Below are 11,453 nucleotides of genomic sequence, written 5' to 3'. Positions count from 1 at the left end.
CGTGCCAGATAACGCCACTCGCAAAAAAAAAGTGTTTAAGTTCAGTCACAGTGTCTCTAAAGAAAAAAGTTATATATTTATAAAAAAATAAAAATATTCACTATTGCTGGCTAGCATATAGTATTCATCACCAAATATGGAAAAGTGTGGAAAACGTGTCGCAAAAGCGAAGCAAAGGCCCTATTCCAGTATAGAAAAAACGCCAACGTAGTCTTGCTCGACGTGGGCAATATTTGCTCACAAATTTAAACAAAGAAGCACGATGAAGAAGTGTATTAGTCATCGATTTGGCCGTCAGCTTCGGGGAATTTCACAATGCGGAACGCTGGGAAAGCAGGAAAGGCGCAGTTTCTCGTTTTTGGCTAGAAAGTGACTCTCTAGGCAGGATGAGGCAATCCAGGAGGTTCAGGAAACTCTCTCGAAACTGTCCCAGACGGGTGCAATGGCGGCAGCCCTGACCCACAGTGTACGTGGATTTGATAAATTGGGATAGGAAGCCAGGTACAAACAGCAGAAAATCAAGAGTGACATATTTTAATGCACCTTGTAATTCGTAAGCAAAAAAGTAGTCTTAAGAACTAGATACTTGTCGAATGTCGATCTGCAGGAAAAAACTTATTTTCTCACTCCCCATTTCGTGGCCACACGTTTGTCGTGGCCTTTTCTGATACCAAATTATGTCAAATTCGGACTATTTCAGCGCATTGCGTAATCAGGAATTTTTTTCCAGAACAATTCCACGCGTCTCGAATCATGGCGAAAATTCTCGATTTTTCCTTTCAACCCCCCAAACCGAATCATTTGCCACCACCTGGCCTGCTCTGAAAATAACCTTTTTGTAGCCCTCTCTCTCTTCACTTACATGTTATGTGTATGTATATTCATCTCGCTCCCACTTGTGGGTTACAGATATCCATACTACATTCGGTTGTACTCGTACTGACGTCAACAGCAGAGCAGCTGCAATAAGTACATGGGTGTGAATTTCTCTTCCATGTATTTTCTTTTCTTCTACGAATATATATATATTTTCCCATATGCTGGGTCTAGGGAAAATTTCATTACTTTACGTTTCTTCATCCCTGTTGCTGTTCTTCTATTGGCATCTATCTTACCTACGTTTAAGTTTCGTAGTCGTTATGACATTTACATAGCTGATAATCTTATTTTTAATTATGCAATATGCAACTCTGACACACCACTTAACCAAGCAATATGTATTTCTTTCTCTAAACTTTATAGTTGGGCGTTGAATGTTGATACGCAGCGTTTTCGATCGATCCAAGTAAAACTCTGTACCCTTCGCGAGCAAAAGGCAGATGAAGTGCTGAAAATGCACTTCGGCCGATGTACGCGTTTGCCGAAAGTTTTGGCTGCGTCCCTGACTCGGCCTTAGTGTCGCTTGTTGGGGTCTGCAGACTGACCAGGGTGCGTCGTTTCTATCAGATTGATTGTGCGGATTGTGTTATAGGAACACCGGTGTATCGACTTCTCTGCTCTACTAAGGGTGAACCATACAAAGGGCCTTCTGTTGCTTACCCACCATCGAACAATACCAAAACCGGGCAGATATACGTACATATAACTCGGTTCTGACATCGATACATTGAATCTGTTCACACGTCGTCTTTGGAGTAGCAATTGAACCAACCAACCAGTCGAAAACAATCGCAGTTGGTTGCCAACCATCTTTTCTGTGGCTAAACACTTTGTAGTGAACTCAAAGCGGAATCAGTTCCACAACAACAATGTGTTAAGTTCTTAATTATTTGAAATTGTTTACAATTTTTTGTTTGTTTTTGTACACTCTACGACTTTATAATTACTTATACTGATGTAAAATTACTTGTCGAAACAAAACTGAGAATAAGAAAATGGAAAAAAATGCATTACAAAAGAGCTCATCTATATCTATGGAAAAGAAGCAACAAAAAAGTGAATAAAATTCAAAAATTCCAAAAATAAATCTCAAAACATTGCTCGTCATATTTTTTTATTTCAAGCTTAAATTCAATTTCAGTTAGATCATCCAACCTTTTTACAAAGCGCTGCAGCAGTTAGCTCATCGAGGAAGGGTTGCTCTCAGCTTCCCAATAAAATTACGATTCATATACGAAACACCCGAAAAAAAACAGAATTCTCTGTACTTGCGACTCTACACGAAGAAGGGCCAGTCATCAATTCCAATACTAAATGTTTACAATAAAGTAATTAGTTCCTGATATCCCATTTAGGTAATGGTTCACACTTCTAATGGCTGCCAAAGCATACAAGTACGTAAATATTTAGCTTTTAAAGTGTCTAAACGATGTTTTGGTAAAACAATATTACGGAGTTCTCGGAATAAAGTCACAACTTTAACACGTCAAAGGTACTAGACTTACGGATGGTAGCAGACAATCAAAGGATAGAATTATTCATTTCATTAATACAAGCCTCAATTTGATGATTATGACTCGCCAACGTTAGCTGACTATGGAATTTTCCCTTAAATAATTTATAATAAAATAATAAATATGTATGTGTATCCTAATACACTTATAAAATATCCTGCTATAGCAGCCATATTAACTATATTTATTAAAAGCACCCACCATTTTATAAGGCTTTTAAAAAATGCAGAAAATCGTTGGTTGTCAAAAGTTTAAGGTATAAGCATCACATTGTTCAATATGACACACTGAAATCAAATGAACTCTCACCAAAAATAATTTCATTTTAAACATGGTAATTTACAGCATTGGCATAATTTCCGCATCATTTTTAAATATGGTAGGTAGGTTTCATGTTTGCGTATATTATTTTCTTCAACAAAATAGGTAGGTTTAATTCCACAGTTTCCACTTTCAAAACGGTATTTTATATTACAATTTCTTCATCTCGGATCGGATATTCTTAAAGAACCGCAGCAAGCCACTTTATTCTAACGTGTTGACAAGTAGGCTGGGATTATAATGAAATTCATCTGAACAGTGTTAAGCAAAAACGTTCAAAACTATAATCAAATAGGTTATTTCTTTGTGAAATTTAATTTTATATATTAACGGAGAATAAATCATTCACGGGGTATCCAAGTAATGAATTCTGTAAATGCGACATCGTCGCCAATAAGTACGGAGGTATATTTGTATGTATTAACCTGAAAAATGCGTCAAGAAATATATAACTTAGTTGACGAAAATTGGTTCTTTCCCCCCTATACCTCAATTTCTCCTTGAGCCAAATGAAAAAATTAATTAGTTCACTGAATAACGGGCTATTATGACCCACATTCACTTATAAAGAAATATAAATCCTAAGAGTTTTAGCTGATCAAAATAGGTAGGCCATGTGCAAAGTTTCAAGATGGTTGTGATCTCTTCATCGCAATGAGAACGGTAAATCAAAGAGCGAATACGGACTTCTCTCAACATGGTGGGCAGGAATTCTTCTGAATTGTATATGATTTTATGGTTACAAACCCCTCTCCCTCGTGCGTTACCCACTCATATTCCGACTATCACTCCAAACCCCAAATGGAAAACTCTTCTGATATTAAGTTAATACTATGATTATTACCCCATTTCCTTAGTGACATACGACATGTATGTATGTAATTTTCAACTATAATAGGTAGGGGTATTTAGCTCACCAAAATAGGTAGGGTGCGTGCAAATGTTTTAAGATGGTTTTGATCTCTTTATAGCAAGGAGAATAGGAAATAAAAGACCGATCATTGACTCTTCAACATGATAGGTAGGAACTCTTCTGAATTGTATATGATATCTAAGTTATGAACCACTTTCAGTCGAGATTTCCCCTCTCTTATACCGACTATACCTTCATCCCTCCACAAGCCTATTGAAAACCGGAATTAATTTACAGAATAAGGGGTAGGGACTCTAAGGACTCTTAGCTGGTATATATATAATACTGTGATTATGACCTACTTTCCCTAGTGAATTAAAGGTAGGGACTCTTATGATATGTATATTTACCTTTCCCTTGTGACATACAACAGGGATATATGGAATTTTCAACTATAATGGGTCCTGATAATAAACGTCCTGATGTTTCAGCTCAAAATGTTTTAAGATGGTTTTGATCTCATGATTGCAATAAGAACAGGAAACAAAAATGGCGTAAAGTGAATTCTCTCAACATGATGGGTAGGAATTCTTCTGAATTTTATATGATTTTATATTTACAAACCACTCTTCTTCGCGTTTTACCCTCTGATATACCGACTATCCCTCCATCACTCCAAAACAAAAAATTAAAACTCTTCTGATGTATACTTAATACTATGATTATTACACCCTTTCCCTTGTGACATACGACATGAATATATGGAATTTTCAACTATAATAGGTAGGGGTTTTACCTCAAAAAAATAGGTAGGTTCCGTACAAATGTTTTAAGATGATTTTGATCTGATGATTGCAATTTGAACAGGAATCAAAAATGGCGTATAGTGAATTCTCTCAACATGATGGGTAGAAATTCTTCTGAATTTTATATGATTTTATATTTACAAATCACTTTCCTTCGTGTTTTACCAAACCTCTTCTGATATATACCTAATATTATGATTATTACCCCCTTTCCCTCGTGACGTACGACATCTGATCTCTATATCACACTGAGAATAGGAAATAAAAGTACCAATAACGACTTCTCAGCATGATACTTCGGGACTCTTCTGATATTTATATGATTTAATATTTTTGAACCGCTTTTCCCCGAGACCGTCCTCTTACATATCGACTGTACCTCCATCTCTCCAAACCCAAATGAAACCCGGAATTAGTTTACTGATTTAAAGGTAGGGACTTTTATGATATATGTATAATACTACGATTATGACCCACTTCCCTCGTGACTTATATGGAATTTTCAACTGTAATAGGAATAGGGGTTTTAGCTCACCAAAATAGGTAGGGTACATAAACAACTTTTAAGATGATTTTGATAGCAAGGAGAATAGGAAATAAAAGAGCGATCGTTGACTTTTCAACATGATAGGTAGGAACTCTTCTGAAGTTTATATGATATCTTAGTTATGAGCCACGTTCAGTCGTGCTTTCCCCCTCCCTTATACCGACTATACCTTCATCTCTCCAAAACCCTATTGAAATCCGAAATTAATTTAATGATTAACGGGTAGGGACTCTTCCGGTATCTATATACTGCTATTATTATAACCTACTTTCCCCCGTGACTTACGACAGGGATCTATGGAATTGTCAACTATAATGGGTAGGGGTTTCAGCTCCCCGAAATAGGTAGACTATGTCCAAATGTCCAATTTTCAACCGTAATAGGTGGGGGTTTCAGCTCAACAAAATAGGTAGGGTGCGTATTACCCCCTTTCCCTCGTGATATACGACATGGATATATGGAATTTTTTAACTATAATAGGTAGGGGTTTTACCTCAAAAAAATAGGTAGGTTCCGTACAAATGTTTTAAGATGATTTTGATCTCATGATTGCAATAAGAACAGGAAACAAAAATGGCGTATAGTGAATTCTCTCAACATGATGGGTAGAAATTCTTCTGAATTGTATATGATTTTATATATACAAACTACTCTCCTTCATCTTTTACCTTCTCATATACCGACTATGCCTCCATCACTCAAAAATCCAAAATTAAAACTATTCTGATGTATACTTAATACTATGATTATTACACCCTTTCCCTTGTGACATACGACATGAATATATGGAATTTTCAACTATAATAGGTAGGGGTTTTACCTCAAAAAAATAGGTAGGTTCCGTACAAATGTTTTAAGATGATTTTGATCTGATGATTGCAATTTGAACAGGAATCAAAAATGGCGTATAGTGAATTCTCTCAACATGATGGGTAGAAATTCTTCTGAATTTTATATGATTTTATATTTACAAATCACTTTCCTTCGTGTTTTACCAAACCTCTTCTGATATATACCTAATATTATGATTATTACCCCCTTTCCCTCGTGACGTACGACATCTGATCTCTATATCACACTGAGAATAGGAAATAAAAGTGACAATAACGACTTCTCAGCATGATACTTCGGGACTCTTCTGATATTTATATGATTTAATATTTTTGAACCGCTTTTCCCCGAGACCGTCCTCTTACATATCGACTGTACCTCCATCTCTCCAAACCCAAATGAAACCCGGAATTAGTTTACTGATTTAAAGGTAGGGACTTTTATGATATATGTATAATACTACGATTATGACCCACTTCCCTCGTGACTTATATGGAATTTTTAACTGTAATAGGTATAGGGGTTTTAGCTCACCAAAATAGGTAGGGTACATAAAAAACTTTTAAGATGATTTTGATCTTTGATAGCAAGGAGAATAAGAAATAAAAGAGCGATCGTTGACTTTTCAACATGATAGGTAGGAACTCTTCTGAAGTTTATTTGATATCTTAGTTATGAGCCACGTTCAGTCGTGCTTTCCCCCTCCCTTATACCGACTATACCTTCATCTCTCCAAAACCCTATTGAAATCCGAAATTAATTTAATGATTAACGGGTAGGGACTCTTCCTCTTCCGACAGGGATATATGGAATTTTCAACTGTAATAGGAAGGGGTTTAAGCTCACCAAAATAGGTAGACTATGTCCAAATGTTTTAAGATTGTGTTGATCTCTTGATCGCAATAAGAATAGAAAATAAAAAAATGGCGAATAGTGAGTTCTCTCAACATGTTANTCTAAAGATTGCAACTGGTATATGTATAAATACAATGTACACACAAACGAATGTTTACTTCAACTTCTGTGGAAAACATTATATGTATAAATAACATGAGCTTATAAAGACAAACTGCGATTTTAAAAACCACAATCTAATCAACTCTACCCTAAGAGGGAAGTAAAGAAGTATATGCATAAATCTAATGAATATATTGAAATGTCCATTGAATTTAAAAGGTCATCATAAAAGGTTTTAATGCGATTGAAAAGTATATACTTCGACGGTTAAAAAAAACTGATTCAAAACGGTTCCAAAGAATATATTGGAATGTCAATTAATTATATCTAAAGACTTCAATGAAAATACTCCACCAATTGGAATACATTTTACGTTTAATACAATTAATTTTAAATCAAACTGTCTAATGAAATCACAATGTGGGAATGAATAATCAATTTGAGTACATTAGTTTATTTAAACAAATATTACTTCATTCATTAATTATTTATTAATCTTGATGGCAAATGTGCCTCCGTATTGCAGTTCTGACTGTTTCTCACATTTATTTTTTTTAGAAGAACTCTTGGGTTCCATCAAACTACTCATAGTTTGTTGTATTTTGAATTTTTTAACTTAAGGATTCTCAATTTTTGTATTGCATTTTTCCGTCGAACTGCGTTGGGTATTCATGGTGGGGTTATATCGCATTGATATAATAAGTTGAAAAATATTCAAATAAACCAATTAAAATACTCCAAATTCGATTGATACGAACTTAAGGATACAAATTTTAACAACAAAATTTATACTTAATAGCCACCCATGGGCAACTATATTTTAAATACAACTGTCAACAGAAAAAATTTAAAACTTAAAAATTAATTCATTTTTAAATTGAAAAATAAATCGGCGGTACTTAAACTAAATATTAAATCTCTTATCCATTCAAATTAATTCTTGAAAATAAAGTCCAACAGCGTAACCAAGTTTCGTAATTATATTTAAAGATCTCCATGATATAAATATCAAAAGAAATATCGTAATGAAATATTAATCCGTTATGCCACAGTCCATAGAAGACAACTATAAACTCCTGTGCAATAAAAAAATTACAAAAAATATCAATCGATCAAGAAGTTTCGTATTATACCCAATTGGACCTAATCAAAAATATCCACCTATGTCAAGACACATGACTTAAACGAAAAATTGCGTTACTGACACCACAAAGCCTTATTCCATCTATCCAATATTGTATTCCTTATACTCGTTCGTATCGAGAGACTACGAGAATATAATATGAGAATTGGAAATTAAAGTTTCAATCCCCTCTCTTATACCAAATATACCTCCATCTCTCCAAACCCAAAATGAAACCCGGAATTAGTTTACTGAATAACGGATAGGTATGATATATGTATATTACTACGATTATGACCCCCTCTCCCTCATGACATACGACAGGGATATATGGAATTTTCAACTATAATGGGTGGGGTTTAACAAAATAGGTAGGGTGCGTACAAATGTTTTAAGATGGGTTTGATCTCATGATTGCAATAAGAACAGGAAACAAAAATTGCGTATAGTGAATTCTCTCAACATGATGGGTAGGAATTCTTCTGAATTTTATATGATTTTATATTTACAAATCACTTTCCTTCGTGTTTTACCAAACCTCTTCTGATATATACCTAATATTATGATTATTACCCCCTTTCCCTCGTGACGTACGACATCTGATCTCTATATCACACTGAGAATAGGAAATAAAAGTGCCAATAACGACTTCTCAGCATGATACTTCGGGACTCTTCTGATATTTATATGATTTAATATTTTTGAACCGCTTTTCCCCGAGACCGTCCTCTTACATATCGACTGTACCTCCATCTCTCCAAACCCAAATGAAACCCGGAATTAGTTTACTGATTTAAAGGTAGGGACTTTTATGATATATGTATAATACTACGATTATGACCCACTTCCCTCGTGACTTATATGGAATTTTCAACTGTAATAGGAATAGGGGTTTTAGCTCACCAAAATAGGTAGGGTACATAAAAAACTTTTAAGATGATTTTGATCTTTGATAGCAAGGAGAATAAGAAATAAAAGAGCGATCGTTGACTTTTCAACATGATAGGTAGGAACTCTTCTGAAGTTTATTTGATATCTTAGTTATGAGCCACGTTCAGTCGTGCTTTCCCCCTCCCTTATACCGACTATACCTTCATCTCTCCAAAACCCTATTGAAAGCCGAAATTAATTTAATGATTAACGGGTAGGGACTCTTCCGGTATCTATATACTGCTATTATTATAACCTACTTTCCCCCGTGACTTACGACAGGGATCTATGGAATTGTCAACTATAATGGGTAGGGGTTTCAGCTCCCCGAAATAGGTAGACTATGTCCAAATGTCCAATTTTCAACCGTAATAGGTGGGGGTTTCAGCTCAACAAAATAGGTAGGGTGCGTATTACCCCCTTTCCCTCGTGATATACGACATGGATATATGGAATTTTTTAACTATAATAGGTAGGGGTTTTACCTCAAAAAAATAGGTAGGTTCCGTACAAATGTTTTAAGATGATTTTGATCTGATGATTGCAATTTGAACAGGAATCAAAAATGGCGTATAGTGAATTCTCTCAACATGATGGGTAGAAATTCTTCTGAATTTTATATGATTTTATATTTACAAATCACTTTCCTTCGTGTTTTACCAAAACTCTTCTTATATATACCTAATATTATGATTATTACCCCCTTTCCCTCGTGACATACGACATCTGATCTCTATATCACACTGAGAATAGGAAATAAAAGTGCTAATAACGACTTCTCAGCATGATACTTCGAGACTCTTCTGATATTTATATGATTTAATATTTTTGAACCGCTTTTCCCCGAGACCGTCCTCTTACATATCGACTGTACCTCCATCTCTCCAAACCCAAATGAAACCCGGAATTAGTTTACTGATTTAAAGGTAGGGACTTTTATGATATATGTATAATACTACGATTATGACCCACTTCCCTCGTGACTTATATGGAATTTTTAACTGTAATAGGTATAGGGGTTTTAGCTCACCAAAATAGGTAGGGTACATAAAAAACTTTTAAGATGATTTTGATCTTTGATAGCAAGGAGAATAAGAAATAAAAGAGCGATCGTTGACTTTTCAACATGATAGGTAGGAACTCTTCTGAAGTTTATTTGATATCTTAGTTATGAGCCACGTTCAGTCGTGCTTTCCCCCTCCCTTATACCGACTATACCTTCATCTCTCCAAAACCCTATTGAAAGCCGAAATTAATTTAATGATTAACGGGTAGGGACTCTTCCTCTTCCGACAGGGATATATGGAATTTTCAACTGTAATAGGAAGGGGTTTAAGCTCACCAAAATAGGTAGACTATGTCCAAATGTTTTAAGATTGTGTTGATCTCTTGATCGCAATAAGAATAGAAAATAAAAAAATGGCGAATAGTGAGTTCTCTCAACATGTTAGGTGGAACTCTTCTGAATTTTATATGCTTTTATGGTTGCAAACTACTCTCCTTTGTGTTTTACCCTCTCATATACCGACTATCCCTCCATCATCCAAAACCCAAAATGAAAACTCTTCTGATGTTTACTTAATACTATGATTATTACACCCTTTCCCTCGTTACATACGACATGGATATATGGAATTTTCAACTGTAATAGGAAGGGGTTTTACCTCAACAAAATACGTAGGTTCCGTACAAATGTTTTAAGATGGGTTTGATCTCTTGATCGCAATGAGAACAGGAAATAATAGAGCGAATAGTGACTTTTTACAAGATAGGTAGAAACTCTTCTGAATTGTATATTATATCTCAGTTGTGAACCACTTTTACTCNTTGAACCGCTTTTCCCCGAGACCGTCCTCTTACATATCGACTGTACCTCCATCTCTCCAAACCCAAATGAAACCCGGAATTAGTTTACTGATTTAAAGGTAGGGACTTTTATGATATATGTATAATACTACGATTATGACCCACTTCCCTCGTGACTTATATGGAATTTTCAACTGTAATAGGAATAGGGGTTTTAGCTCACCAAAATAGGTAGGGTACATAAACAACTTTTAAGATGATTTTGATAGCAAGGAGAATAGGAAATAAAAGAGCGATCGTTGACTTTTCAACATGATAGGTAGGAACTCTTCTGAAGTTTATTTGATATCTTAGTTATGAGCCACGTTCAGTCGTGCTTTCCCCCTCCCTTATACCGACTATACCTTCATCTCTCCAAAACCATATTGAAATCCGAAATTAATTTAATGATTAACGGGTAGGGACTCTTCCTCTTCCGACAGGGATATATGGAATTTTCAACTGTAATAGGAAGGGGTTTAAGCTCACCAAAATAGGTAGACTATGTCCAAATGTTTTAAGATTGTGTTGATCTCTTGATCGCAATAAGAATAGAAAATAAAAAAATGGCGAATAGTGAGTTCTCTCAACATGTTAGGTGGAACTCTTCTGAATTTTATATGCTTTTATGGTTGCAAACTACTCTCCTTTGTGTTTTACCCTCTCATATACCGACTATCCCTCCATCATCCAAAACCCAAAATGAAAACTCTTTTGATGAATTATTACCCCCTTTCCCTCGTGACATACGACATGGATATATGGAATTTTCAACTGTAATAGGTAGGGGTTTTACCTCAACAAAATACGTAGGTTCCGTACAAATGTTTTAAGATGGGTTTGATCT

The 11,453-nt window shown here is 35.1% G+C and overlaps 1 long non-coding RNA gene across 1 annotated transcript; it reads left to right on the top strand.

Moving 5' to 3' along the window:
• On the top strand, window positions 1–1,890 carry LOC117589749. The gene is made up of 2 exons (XR_004574227.1): window positions 1–501; window positions 1,243–1,890. It is a non-coding gene; the product is annotated as an uncharacterized LOC117589749 (long non-coding RNA).
• Window positions 1,891–11,453: the final 9,563 nt, after the last annotated feature.

This window comes from Drosophila guanche, unplaced genomic scaffold (genome assembly GCF_900245975.1).
Source record: "Drosophila guanche unplaced genomic scaffold, DGUA_6, whole genome shotgun sequence".
Lineage (NCBI taxonomy): Eukaryota > Metazoa > Arthropoda > Insecta > Diptera > Drosophilidae > Drosophila > Drosophila guanche.
Note: the sequence above shows the minus strand (reverse complement) of the source record. Positions and strands in the feature narration are given on the sequence as shown.